The sequence below is a fragment of the Heliangelus exortis genome, chromosome 7 (genome assembly GCF_036169615.1).
Source record: "Heliangelus exortis chromosome 7, bHelExo1.hap1, whole genome shotgun sequence".
NCBI classification, from domain to species: Eukaryota; Metazoa; Chordata; class Aves; order Apodiformes; family Trochilidae; genus Heliangelus; species Heliangelus exortis.
In genome coordinates, this window is record NC_092428.1 from 11271100 (window position 1) to 11286012 (window position 14913).

Here is a 14913-nt window from a genome sequence, read left to right on the forward strand (position 1 = left end):
GTTTTGCAAGCAAAGAAGAACAGTCCCTTTAAAGTACAGAAATTTATTGTTCTTAGGATCCAGATTTGTCACATTTCTTTTTTTTTAATCAAATGAAATCCTTTTTAAGATTTTATTGTTTACAAAGTTGAAGCTTTTGAACTGATGTATTTTTAAGTGTCTTTTTTAAACTAGTCCTTACAACCTTGTGCCTTAACAGGAAAGCAAAACTTTGGGAATGTCATGGAGCATCCTGTAGCATGGTTTTCAAAACTGCTTTGCAGAAATGTTTTCTTGCAAGCATAATGGATATACTCATATATTGCCTTAGTGGGAACTGTTTTCTGGAGTGTGCTGACTGATATCCAAGAAAATACAAAATTAAAGTCCTGTTATCTGTGGAAGTAAACAGATATTTTGCAACAGACTTCAACAAAACTAGCATTTTTCTCTGAATTTAGCAGAGAGGAAGAGTACAGATATGTTACCACAGAACACAAAGGAAGTATGCAGGACATTTGTGTTTATTCATGGATGATCAGTAGCAGAAGGGGAAGAAACATTTTGCAGAAGAATATAAAGAGAGAAGACTAGGGAATGGTGAGAGCCAAGGTCTTTGCAGCAAGGGCTCTCAGAGGTGGCTCCACTTGGCCCACTGAACTGCACAACTTGACAGGGTTTTGGGCAACTGACTTTGTCAATAAGGTTGCATGGTGGCCTGTTAGAAAGTCTGAAAGCTGAAAAGGGTCTGTTTAGCAAAATAATGGGAATTACCAACCTCAGAACTTGAATTTTCCTTTCCAAAATAAACATGAAATTTTATATATAAGGAGAATCTGTTGAGAAGTTCTATTTTGTAACAGAAGCTCCAATAGTAAGTTAATGAAAAATCTGAAACATTAAAACCAGCTTCTGCTTATGTATAATTTTTATTCATTCATTTCCATTCTCCATGTCAGCGTCCATGTAGCTATAGTCTTGGATTTGCACTGCTGGTTTAAAATAATCAGTTGTTGAGTTTTTAATAAATATTTTTATTTTTAAAATGCAGGTAAAATCAGAATTTTGTCAAAATACTCCAAACTTTCTCACTCCCATATATTGGTATACAAGTAAGTTTATGAACATCATATTAAAATGTCTGGATTTCACAGTCATGATATTGTATTAAAATCTAGGGGGTTTTATTTTTAATATTTTCATTATGTTCTTATCAATTAGTACACTTTCAGTAGTAAACATGGTCAAAGAATTTTGAGTATATAAACTGCAAAACAAACAATGTAGGCTGAAATCTTTGGAGTCAAGACAACTACTCTGAGTATCCAAGTAAAATTTTGATGTAGGAAAATGAAAATATCAAAAATTAGAAACTATAGCATGAAGTAACAGGCCCAGACATACATGAAGTAGTAATTTTTGCCTGCAAAATATCCATAGAATAAATATTTACTTTTGTGCCAAAATAGATTATCATGATACAAATAGCAACTCAGTATGCTTCAGCTAAATGGCAACGTAGTGAACAAATACAACGTGTTAACTGTTCAACCCCAAGAGCTGTTTTTCAAGGAAATATCTGATTATGCTTATAGTCGTTTTTAAACAAGCTGAAAACAGAAACAAATTATTCTGGACACATAATGTAATTACAAGAAATGAACGTTTAGACAAAGAAATGTGTGTACTGATTTTTCAAAAATCTTTTCAGGTATGTATTTTTAAATATTTCTTTGCAAGAATGGAGCAACTGACCTTTCTTTTCTTAAGTAATTTTTAAGAGATTTCATTGCCAAAAATCTAATTTTGGGGGGCCTGTCAGACTGAGCCATCTTTAATTCTATCATTTATTTTAGCTGTTTATATATCATCATCACACAGGCACCTAGGTACTTGGCAACAGTAAAAGCCATTTTCTGGAAATTACCCAAATTAACAAACCCACACCTCACCTCACCAATTATTTCTTCAGTTACAGATCAACAGGGACTGTTGGTGCTCGGGAGGCCCAGTTTTCCCATGCCAGGGTTTAATAAGTCACAGCAAGGATCAGCAACCATGCCCTCTTATGAAAACATGTTAAAAACTGTGTGATAAGGGAGACATATGTGGATAGAAAACCCAGAATTCAATGCATTTTAGAAAATTGCAGAAATAATATAAATATTTATGTGAATAAAACAAAAGAGTTTGGTAACAATAAGTTTTCTTAAACATTTTTTACCCTTGCTTGAGGTACAGAAGCTTAATTTCACATAACAAAGTGAAATGAAAGTTTGCTAGAAACTTATAATGAAAACCCCAAATTAATGACATATTACAGCTAAAAAAAGTGCACAAAGAAAAATGAACCAAGAAACACACATTCTAATTGTTCATAAATACAGCTGATGGTAAAATGTTTCATTTTAATAATGAAATAGATACCAAGGAGATGAGGACCTCTTTAAACAGAATCTTTGCACTTGCAAGCTACAGTCCTCATGGGGGACTTAAACCACCCTGACAACTGCTGGAGGGACTACACAGCAAAGCACCAGCATTCCAGAAAGTTCCTGGAGTGCAATAGTGACAACTTCCTCCATCAAGTGGTAGATGAACCAACCAGAAAAGGTGCTTTGCTGAGCTTGTTTTCACTAACAAAGTCCATCTGGTGAGTGATGTAAACTCAATGGGAGACTAGGGTTGCCTAAAAGAACCTAATAAAATAAACATTGTAACAGCTAGATTATTTTTTGTAATTATGTCTTGAAAAGCAGGATGAAATTAACTTCATGAAACTATCAGAAGGGACCCGTATTCCCTCTTTGAATGGAACTGTAAACAGTCAGGAGTTGCCAACTGTTGCTTTAAATTTGAATTCTGACTTAGCAGTTAATCATGGACTGGAACAAACTTTTTTTTTTTTTTTTTTTTTTTTTTTTAAGTAATCAGAGTGAATTGGGCATTTTTTAGTTTGGGGAAATGTAACAGAAAGAAAGCAGCCACCATGGGGCACCATGCAACAGGTTATAAGTGTGAACACGAAGGTAGGGCCACGTTCATGGCTAAGAGGTACTGAAGTTCAGTAAAAAAACATTTCTGCATGTCTAGTCAAGAAACTGCATTCTCTGAAATGTCATTATACTATTAACCCCTTCTTAGTTGGTGCCACAGAGTCCTTTCTGAGCTGCCTTCATTATATTTACAGCAAATTTATATCAGTGGATATACTAAGTAATTATGCAGCAAAATATGTACAATCATTACTCAGCCAACCAGAAATTATGGAAGGAAGTGTGGTTTACCTGTTAGAAAGCAGTGTTTGTGGTGTCACATGTCTCTTATGTCTATACACTGATATTAATACAGCATAAAGTGTTCTTCATTTATACTGCTACTCAGTTCAAATTTTTCATGGTCAAATTTAGGAAATGTTTTGTGGTTTGGCATTATCTGAGGACAACATTAGACATTGAGTTCACTGGGCTGGACTGTGGTACTATGTCCTACCTAAGTTACAAACAGGTTGTTGTAGTTTCTTTACTGGGGAAAGATTGATTATAAATGTGTGCATCTTTTCAGCTATGGTGTTCAGTTCAGTGATCTGCCAAACACATTTCTAATGTATATATGTATCTAACTCCTGCCTTTCTAAATTACACAGTGACATGTCTGATCTCCCTTCCTGCACCCTTATCAATGAAGACTTTGCATTTGGTGTTCTAGCAATAATTCCAGAGCAAAAGTAGTTTCCAGGACTCAGAACAAGGTCATGGGGACTTTTTCAGCTGTTTCTCCCTTGTCAAAATAAGGTGATCGTAGCTGGAAAAGCCCCTGTACTGTCCTCTGCTCATGGTTTCTTCTATATGGGGCCATTTAAAGTTGAAAAAAGTTTAGTAAGTAACCTTGCACTGAGCAACACCACTGATGACTCTGGTGCTGAACTCAGGGTATACTGAGGCAAATTTTCAGTTAAATTCTTTTGAACCAGTCTTTGAAGTTCTTCAGCCCTGATCTTGGCCAATGCATCTTTCTTAAAAAAGGAAAAAAAAAAAACAAACACACACAAACCCCCAAACAAACAAAAAAGAAAAAACAAAAAGAAAAAACAAAAAGAAAAAAAAAGAAAAAAAAGGTCTTATCAAGAATACCGCAATTCTTGTCAATTTTTTTTTTCAATCCCTAATTGCTTACATCTCTCCCATGTTAGACAATGTGTCACACCTTATGTCTGAAAAGAGCTAGAAAATTACTGCATTTCAAATTAAATTGGTAAACATCAATTATTTGACATTATCTCTAAATGCTAGTTGAACCTACCTACCATTCCATATAATGTTCTCAATAGAAAACCTAAAAACTTCAGCATGAACTTTTGAAAAATTAAACGTGGGGACTCTGACTCAAATGGTAGGTAGAGAAATATAGACAAATTAGCTTTATCTCTTTCAGCTTGGTATTTTATTATTAACTAATAAAAGCATTTTGAGGATAATTGTGTGTGTTATACCCATACTGTACAATACCCTGGCTTATCACAAAGCAAACTACACTAGGCAGAATAATGAAGTTAAATGCACTTGAGAACAATTCTGCTTGGGTGATACTGTACCTTTTTGTGCTAGTCTGGTGTCTGCACACATCTCTCCATTATGGAATACTACCCTGTGACCACTTACATAAACTCATTTTAGGATTTAGAAATTAATATATATTTGATCACTTCAGCTGTTGTTGAGAAAAAAAAAATCACTCCATAAATAATGTGTAAATCTTATATCTGTAAGTATATCTGAATGCATGCAGATTTTAGCGTGGTGTCCAAGAGAAAACCAACTATGAAATCTCTTTTCCAAAAGAGAAAAAGAGGAGGTTTTTTTCCTTACAACCAGCATCCATGTCATTGCTGTGTAAAATAGCTATTTAGTGAAACTATACATAATTACACAAATCAGACCTGGTTCACATGAAGATTGATATTTTCAGTAACTATTTAGAAAAGAGGAGGAACCATGAGTGAGATTTGATTTCACAAATCTGGAACCAAATTTCAATTTTCCGAAGACCAAAGAAAAGAGCATAGATGAGCATCTCTGTATTATTTTGCTGAGCCAAGTACAGATGACTGGGCCAATTCCAGTCTCATCTTCTTAGGAACAACCTGGAAACAAATAATTCATTTCTGTGTAGACGGAGCACAGGAATACTGCATGGGAGTTCACTATCAGAAGATGTGGTCAGGTCCTGTTCAACAACATAAGCAAACTTAAAACAAAAAGATTCCCTCATCATTTTTTTCTGAAAATTCTAGTGATCTCCATTCAGCTCCAACATCTCAAGCGTTTATGATCCAGTCCATGGAACTCTGAACTAAAAATAGTTAAAACTTAACAGAAGCACTTCTACTCTTCCCTGTTTAATAGAAACTCCATGCCTGACCTGTGGTTGTAGTTTTGACAGCCTACTTGCACCATCATCTGAGAAGTAAATAATAATCCTTACCTTTACGTAAACCGTAAGAACTTCCCACACTTCAGCTTCTGTAGGATGAAAAGGCATTAATGTCAGAGAATAATTGGATTCTAACCCTTGCCAGAAAGGGTTAGAAAGGTCTCAGAAAGCTGGACGGAACATAAGGAAGATCCTAAGCCTGCATCAAGCAGTTCCTTCATTGGGATAAACAGTCTTTCATCTTATTAACCTTCTTTCATAGTGATCTAGTTACATAAACTTTGCCATAATTATATTCATGTCATCTGTATTCAGTAAAGGATTCAACAGATGCAGGAATGTAGCTGAAAATCTCACACTGTTTTCAGTTTCTAAATCTGAAGTATCACTTTGGTTCAGACCAATCGGATCTGAATAACTTTCTAAAATGGCTGTTTTCTGTAACTGTTTAGAACAGAGAAGGAATGAACCATGAGTGAGAATTTGATTTCTCAACTCTGGAACTATTGCTTACACCACAGGTTTGCATCAGGTCTGGGTTTTCCTGAGAAAAATGAGTGAGTCCTTTTCTAAAATAATGGAGCATAAAGTATTTAGGATTTTTTACTAGTTAATCAAATCAACATTTCTACCTGATTTAATAGGAGCATACTCACACAACCCATTATTTTAGCAAAATGATTCAACAAGTCACATGCCCTATTAACTCCACAAACAGCATTATACACTCATCTACTTAAATCAAATCTGGTAGCTACAAATGCTTCACTATAAATAACTTCATCTCCCCCCCAGTCACTATCTGGGAAAGAAACAGTGACAAACTTCTGTGTGGCTTTCCTCTTGCAAGGATGACTGGACTGGAAGATCAGGCTGAATACATCCCAAGGTACATCAGTGCTCACAGTTTCTTTTTATCACAAACAGCCTTTTGCTGATCTGTTGGTATTATACAATTAATCCAAATACCCACTAATACAAAAAATAGGAAGGGCAGTCCCAGGGATCACAGCAAAAGGGTCAACAAATAGTCTTTACTGCACCCTTGCTAAGATTTATCAGTAACTGTTTTCCTGATTCCAAAATATTCTGTTTGAAACATTGCAGATGGGAGATTTTCTACCTACTTTTATTCTTGCCTGTATTCCTGGCAGGCTGCCCTTCTGATCAGATTTATGACTTCTGGACCAACACCAAATTTAGAAACAAATAGATTTATTTTTCTACTATAAAGAAAGAGACTGGTGAAGGGATACAAAAGGGTTTGTGATATGCCCAGTGTGAGAATACAGCAAAATGGATATTTTCAGTGACATTTTGGATAAGGCACTGTTGCATTTGTCAGTGTCAGGAGACAGCGATTTGCAGCAACTGAGATGACAAAAGCTTGCATAAATTTTGTTTAAAGATAGATTAAAAAGATCATAGCTTGTAAATTTTATTCAAAAGCACATGTCAAGATCCAGATACAGTGGAAGGGTTGACCTAGGAAGATGACCAAACATATCGCAGGGTATGGGCTAGGAATAACAGTGGAATTATTCACAGTGACAAAGAAAGGAATAAAGTGTGCAATGAGTGAGAAATATGGAAATAAGAGCGTTGGGGGGGGGGGGATGTTAAATTTAAAAAGTAGTTGCATGAAGACAGGCAAAGAGAGACAATCCAAGGTTTTCCCTTGGACATGAAAAGAAAAATCTACAGTGAAGACATCTGTGAGGCATTGGCATAAAGATTGTGGTTGAAATTACATTTTCAAATCACATTGCTGAGGAGTAAAATATGAAGAAAGAGTAAACAAATGCAGATTTTTAAAAATGCTTATACAGTTCTGGAGGGATAAAGCAAAGGATCCTCCAACTGCTTCCCAGAAGAGCACTTATGGAGGACAAAAGTCAGAAATGGAGAAAGTCTTAGAGAGGTCAAAGTACAATAAGACATTAAGAAGAATATGGCTGAATGTCAAGGAATCTAGAGTAATGATGACTTCAGCTACTAATAGTAAAATAATCTTGACAACTATAGACATAGACAGTGAAAGAGGTGGCTCCCTAATATGAATATTTTCTTGCTGTAACTTCTGGCCTTTCATATACCATATTTTCTGTTTTGTCATTCAGTTTTTGAGGGTCTACTTTAAAAATAAAATGCTGTCTTCTGTATCTATATACTAACACCATAAATGTGGATATTAGCCATTACAATTCTGATTGTGTGTGTGTATATATATATATATATATATATACACATATTTACCTAACATGTGGAAGTGAATGAATGAATGAATTCAAACTTTTTGGAGGCAGATGGTTTCTATATTGTTTAAACCAGAAGAAAGCTGTTCTGAATACTGAAGGAACAGAATGTCAAGAGGAACAGATTTGGGAAGAACAGAGTAACAATTAATGTGAAAAGCTTATTCAATAAGTCAAAAAGAAATTTATTTTTGTTTTGCTAAGGTTTTTTTTTATTCACTTATGCCCAGGCCACAGTTTCTCTTCAGCATCCCATGTGCTCCTTTTGCTCCGCTCAGAGCATAGCTACAGTCTAAAATAATTAACCAGAATTTTTCAGACTGAGCAAATTAAAAAAAAAACAACGAAGTTCCCTTCTTTCAGTTGTTTTTCTTCAACCAGACAGACCCATCAAAATCTTATCTACATTGTTTATTGACTCTTAAGGATTTTGTTGCTCACAAAAGACACACTCACCACCATAGGCCATCAATCTCTGCTTTGTTGTGCTGCTTCTCTCTGGATTGGCAGAGGACTGAAAGTGACATCAGTCTTCAGGGCTTTAGACCTAATGCTCCTGTGTGCGTCAGGTAATCCAATTGAGTTCTTATATGTTGAGGGACCCAGAGATTTACTCCGTGCCACTTCCTAAGAGCTGACTCTTGTTACGTGGTGGGTGAACTACCAAAAAAAAGAGGAAGAAGATCAAGAAGAAAAAAAAGGAAGGAGTGTAAACAGCTTCAGCAAACATGACGTCGGCCTCAACTTTGAACCAGGAGCTGCTCGGTTTGTCTTGCAAACAAGTGAAGGAACCTTCCTGGTTACTTGCTTAGCCATTTGCCAGACCACTCAGTGCTTAGATACAAGATATAAACAAAGCAACAGAGAGGAAGGAAGGAAGAAAGAAAGAGAGAAGGAGAAAAAGACAGAAAGAAAGAACAAGAGAAAGAAGCAAGGAGGGGAAGGAAGGAGGGGAAGGAAGGAGGGAGGGGAGGAGAGGGAGAAGGAGGAAGGGGGAAGGGAAGGGAGGGAGGGAGAGAGGGAGGGAGGGAGGGAGGAAGGAAGGAAGGAAGGAAGGAAGGAAGGAAGGAAGGAAGGAAGGAAGGAAGGAAGGAAGGAAGGAAGGAAGGAAGGAAGGAAGGAAGGAAGGAAGGAAGGAAGGAAGGAAGGAAGGAAGGAAGGAAGGAAGGAAGGAAGGAAGGAAGGAAGGAAGGAAGGAAGGAAGGAAGGAAGGAAGGAAGGAAGGAAGGAAGGAAGGAAGGAAGGAAGGAAGGAAGGAAGGAAGGAAGGAAGGAAGGAAGGAAGGAAGGAAGGAAGGAAGGAAGGAAGGAAGGAAGGAAGGAAGGAAGGAAGGAAGGAAGGAAGGAAGGAAGGAAGGAAGGAAGGAAGGAAGGAAGGAAGGAAGGAAGGAAGGAAGGAAGGAAGGAGAAAAGAAAAGAAAAGAAAAGAAAAGAAAAGAAAAGAAAAGAAAAGAAAAGAAAAGAAAAGAAAAGAAAAGAAAAGAAAAGAAAAGAAAAGAAAAGAAAAGAAAAGAAGCAAGTCCTGAATACATTTAATGTGACATTTACAACTATGATGACCTAAATAATCACTACTGGGAAAATTCGAGAAGGTTTCTGACTATTCTGGGTGCAGCATCTAACTTGTACAGGTAGGTCTTAACATATTTCTCTTAGCCTCATTGTAACTTAAGTAAGTCTTAAAGTATTTCTATTCTTGGCTTTTTACAGCAGTATCTAATATTTACCCTGTAATTTTGGGTGTTTATTTTTACATTAAAACTAATTTCATTTCTCTTAATGAATCCATTAGGTAATTCTGATCAGAAAGATGCTTGCTCGTACTAAAAATTATAATACAGAGTTGATCAGAATGTGGTACAAAGAGTCTGTGTTCAGTCCCTCCTGCCTTCTTCTGGAGTTATAACCATTCACCACAGACAACCTGTTATTCTATATTGACAGTAAAGGAATAGAAAGCACTAAATTGTAACAGCTTTCATGGTAGGGATAGGTCTTAATTTTTACAACACGGTTCACATGATTCTGGAACGGAAGTTTATTTTTCATGTATTTATTCTGAGTACTATTATTTAGAAAATAGGACTGAGCTCCAGAATGACATATCTCTAAGTGACTGCAAGACAGGACTAAATAATCTCATTTAAGAAGCTGTTTTCCTAATTTCTTCTGTACTGTTCTCTACTGTGTTTGGTCCCTGCATTACAGTTTGCAGGTGCTAAAATAAAAGCAATCTTATTTTATGGGAGCTCTGGGAAATGCTTTGTAAACATTACTGGTTTAGAGATGTTTAGATGGAAATTCCAGAAGTGTATAAATAATGGTAATTTACTATTACATCTAAAGTGGATCATTAATGATAGCAAACTACATGATCCTCAGTGGTGTTAGTGAAAGAAAGCACTGAGACTTTCTCAGGTGATACAGGCAGTCAGCAGGAGAATCAAGATCAGAAGCTTTGGAAGCTTCCCTGCTGTAAATGAAAGTATCCCCAGGACACATACAGGACTCAAAAACCACCTGTAGAGTACCTGTTTAGACATTAACAATAGGTAAACCATTATTGGCAAACTAATATTGGCTGCAGAAGAATTAGCTGGTTTTGAAACAATGGAGAGACTTTGGGAAACCAAGATAGTATATGCTAAAATATCAGCTCTTTATTTGTAATTTGGGACTTTATTTTCTTTGGCACCTGAAGAAGCTAGAGTAAAGCCTACTCAGGTATCACGGTGCAACCTGTTAACCTCTGCAATCTGCACAAAATTTGACTCTTCATTCCTAGTTCCTGCCTCTGGGATGACTCTGCCTCATTGCAGAGAATTACGTATTGCTTAAAAAAAAAAGGACATAAGCCATAAAAGATAAATACTAGTATGATGCCTGAGTTCTATTGTCCTAGTATTTCAGGCACTGCAGCAGCAGACTTGTCTTTGAAGCTTTATTCTTTGAAGCACTAGAATGTATATTATCTATTAGATGTATTAGATTCAGTTCTAGGCCACCAGGGAGAGGTGCTGTCTTGTAAGAACCAGCATTTAATGAAAGATGCATGAAAAAAATAAAGGAATGGCAGTAACTTTCTACCATAAATAGATATTTATGAGGTCCTTGGAGTTCGACATCAGCCAGGGCAGAAGTGATAGGGCATATAAGCTTAGCAAAAACAAACCTAGCGGTGATCCAGTGAGATGTTTTCATACATTAATATTGAAAGAATATCTATAAGCAAACTGACTGCAGACAGTGCAATGTTGCCCTCTGAAATTCTCAGGTAGGCTCCCTTTACTTCAAAGAGAAAATCAGACTTTGGCCCTGTAAGTCTGATTCTGTAGGATGCTGAGTATTTCTACATTTTCTTTTGGAAATAATATTTTGTGGCTTTGAGGAAAAATGCCCATAAATTTTGTAAGAAAGCCACATCTTTTTTAACAGCTTTACCACTCAGCTTATGAAATTCACTACAGAGAGGCACATAATCACACTGTTCAAGATTCAGATTTCAACTCTTTCCTTCAAACAGTAGAACTCTTTAAAAACTTGTCCAACTCATGAGAAACTCCTGATTTCCTAGCAGTAAGTTTGTCTCTTTTCAGCAATGAAACTTTATACCCCTTTGCATTATTCTGGTTAATTCTCCTATTGATTAAAGTGCATGTTCCTTGCAATAAAAACAAACAAAAAAATTACACTAGAGGGTGAAAAAATATCATGCAGGGAAGGCCATATCATTACAGCTTCCCAGTTCAAGAGAGACGGGGAACAGCTGGATAGAGACCAGTGAAGAGCAACAAAGATAATTCAGGGACTGGAGAATCTTAGAGGAAATGTTGGGAGAACTGGGATAGTTTAGCTTGGAGAGGAAAAGACTGAGAAGGGACCTTATTAATGCTTATAAATATCTAAAGGGTGAGTATAAGGAGGATGGAGACATTTCCAGTTGTTCTTCAGGATGTCCAAATGGAGCAAATCTGCTCTTGCTTGATGCCTTTAAAAGTACATGATAAACAAACTTGACTCCATCTTCTCAAAACCTAAACTTGATTTCTCTTCACTGCTGTGTCCCATGATCTCCCTTTTCATAGGTTTTTCATTGTCATTCAAGACTTTCATGCTATAGAAACTGATTCTACTGCTAAATCAACTCCTCAGTAAATTCTCTCTCATAGGTTTCCCTAAAAAAGGCTGTCAATCCAGATGCCCCATTCTTCTTGAGATACTTAGTTCACATGACTGTATGCAATAGAGAAAAGTCAGTTATCCTACAAAAGTAACAGTTTTAGGGGGGGTTTTGTGTTTTTGTCTTTGTTTTTTTTTTTGTCTTTGAACAGTTAACAAAGCAGCAAAAGTAAAGGTACAGGTTAAAAAAAACAAGCTGCTTTCTTGCACTTTACTAAATAAGATTGCCAAATCTAATCAAGCCAAATTGGATGTAAAGTGACCCTGGAACATAAAATTGCTAATGTATGACAGTTATTTAGTGTTAAATTCAGATGAAAGGCTGTAGTTCATTATCTTTTAAAATCATTTCAATTACTTTCATTGATGTTCAGTGAATGTTTGGATGAAAGCTTGCATATCTGATAAAAGAAAATGTACCAAAATAGAATAAAGTAATTTTTAAAGAAATGCAATGAATAGGTGGATGTTTGTGGCAAAATGAATGGGTTATTATAACCTCAGTGCACCTTTCACATCTATGCAAGGAGCAGATTAGGTTCTTCCAGACGAAAATCTGTTGACAGGAGACAGTCCATGTAATGAATAAATATGTTGCAAAGATTAGAATGGGGAGAAGATTTTCAGCTAATTTGTCTATTTGGCTGGCACTACTTACTTCCACAGAAGTCAGCAGAAGATTTGTTTTTGATCTCGGAGCATGGCTTTGCACCAAAAGCCCTTTGCTACTTTTTCCAAGCACAAAACTATTAACCTCTGTTTCCTGGCCAAACTCCTAGGTGGGTGATGGCTGCTGCTCTAATCTTTCCCTGAAAGCTCAACTAAATCTAGCATCATTTCCTGGTGTGTAGTGTTATGATGAATATTCAAGTCCCTTTTTGCAAGGTTATTGTGTCCTTGCATCCTTACCTCCTATTTGTCTGCTTTGCCTTACCAGTTGCAACTTATTTGAAGGTCAGAACTGTTGTGGATCACAGCTTTTATTAAACTGAGGGACCATGAATATGTGCAGTGCTATAATGATAACAATATATCACTTTGGGTCTCATATCATGTACATAGTGTAGCCTGGCTATAAAAGGAAAGAAAAAGTATTTTCCCCCAAGCACTTACACAGTTATAATTTTGTCAAATATCACATCATGATGGTCTTGAGAACCAGAAGTCAAAAATACAGCCCACATATCTTGCATTAATTAATTGCAATATTAATGCAATAGTTTATTACACTTTAAAGAGACTATGACTCCCATGGCCATCCAGTCTCATCATTTTTGGAAGAAGTTTGCACATCATTGTCAGCCAAAGTAATTTAATTCATGCTTAGTATTTACTTGAGACACTACTTTTACAAAAAACATTCACTACAAAAGTTTAGCAGCTCTGGTGTAACTGCTGATTTCACTTTGGCTCTATAAAGCTGTACACTGGATAGGTGATTACTGAGTAACTTAAGCCAGTTAGAAATATCAGCACTGAAAGCACTTGATACAAGCACTTCTATCTGAAATTGAGGATGCAGTGCACCTTCCCCCAGTATGGTCTCAAAAAAAAAAAGAAAAAATGACAGTAAGAAAAGTTAGTGGATTACCCATATGGAGAAGCCACACAGATCTCTAGGAATGTTTTAAGTGAAATGCTATCACAGTAATTTATTAAGAGAAAAGGTGGTGGCTTAGATGAAGAAGATTTTTGTCTCTTCTAATTAAGGTTAGGGTCTTAAAGAAGCTTTACTGTCCTTTGAAGCTACAGAGACTAAAATTAGGACTCTCGTTCTGTTTAAAATGTCACTAGGTTGGTCCCTAATCTCACTGTGACTGCAGAAAGGGATCACTGTTACAGTGTTGTGATACATTGTTTGGAAGCTAGCAAGCCAGAACAAGACCCCAGGAACCAAAGCCGGAGTAGTCTACCAGTCAGCAACAAGTTGAACATCAGGGTGCTTAAGGGACTGGAACAGCTGCCTTATGAAGAAAGGCTGAGAGACCTGGGGCTTTTTAGTCTGGAGAGGAGAAGACTGAGAGGATATTTAATTAATGTGTATAAATATAGGAGGGCTCTGTGTCAAGAAGGAAGGGACAACCTCTTCTCACTTGTGCCTTTTGATATGCAATGGATACAAGATAGAGCACAGGAAGTTCCACCTCAGCATGAGGAAAAATTTCTTTACTGTAAGGGTTAGAGAGCCCTGGAACAGGATCCCCAGAGAGATTGTGGAGTCTCCTTCTCTGGAGACTTTCAAGACCCAGCTGGATATATTTCTGAGTGACCTGCCCTAGTTTTGGTCCTGCTCTGGCAGGGGGGGTTGGACTTGATGGTTTCCAGAGGTCCCTTCCCACCCCTGACAGTCTGTGATTCTCTGTGAATCTGTTATTTGGAGGAATAGAAGCTTTCATATTTCAAGTCATAAGTCAGCTTCTAGTTACCATTAAATTATGATTCACTACTGGATTGTTTTCTCTAAATGATCTGATTATGCACTGTAGTTGAGAGAAAACTAGTACAGTGTGTGGACCAACATTACTCTGCACTATGCCAGGTCTTATGTACTTGTCAGGCAGGACAGTGTGCTGGGAGACACTAAATTGCTATTCAGCAGTTCTCAGAAGGAACCATCTTTCCAATTGATTTAGTGATCTAACTAAGTTTATATGTATATTGTTATGGATTAACTGCAAGTTCTGGGTCTCAGTTATCTGACCAAGAAAATCTCTCATCAGTGTATGGAGTAAGAGTCTACAAGCTCTCAGTGATCCATCTGCTGAGCAATGAATGAAACTGAATTGCTCTGTTGGAGTGTGTTTATCAGCCTGCCATGTTACAGTGCATTTTCTTTTACTCTCTTTTTTATTTTCCATTATTTTTCTTTTAGATTAACTCATGTTTTTATAGAAAAAAGCATCCAATTAAGCAGCAAAATAAATGCCCTACCATTCAGATAAGCACTCACAAAGTCTGAGCAGCAAATATTCATGAGTGATCTCCAGAGTAAAAATTATTTGTCCCACAGAATCTTATGAGTGGTTTCAAATAATGAGTAAAGAGCTGGAAAAGATTACAGAAAGTCA

The 14913-nt window shown here is 36.7% G+C and overlaps 1 protein-coding gene across 6 annotated transcripts in view; it reads left to right on the forward strand.

The window, feature by feature from the left end:
• Nucleotides 1–9190: 9190 nt before the first annotated feature.
• FRMPD2 (FERM and PDZ domain containing 2) overlaps nt 9191–14913 on the forward strand; it is a 67102-nt gene continuing 61379 nt past the window's right edge. For all 6 annotated transcript variants that reach the window (XM_071748797.1, XM_071748798.1, XM_071748799.1 and 3 more), the window contains exon 1: nt 9191–9297. The gene's annotated coding sequence lies outside the window, so the exon portion shown is untranslated. The remainder of the gene's footprint in view (nt 9298–14913) is intronic.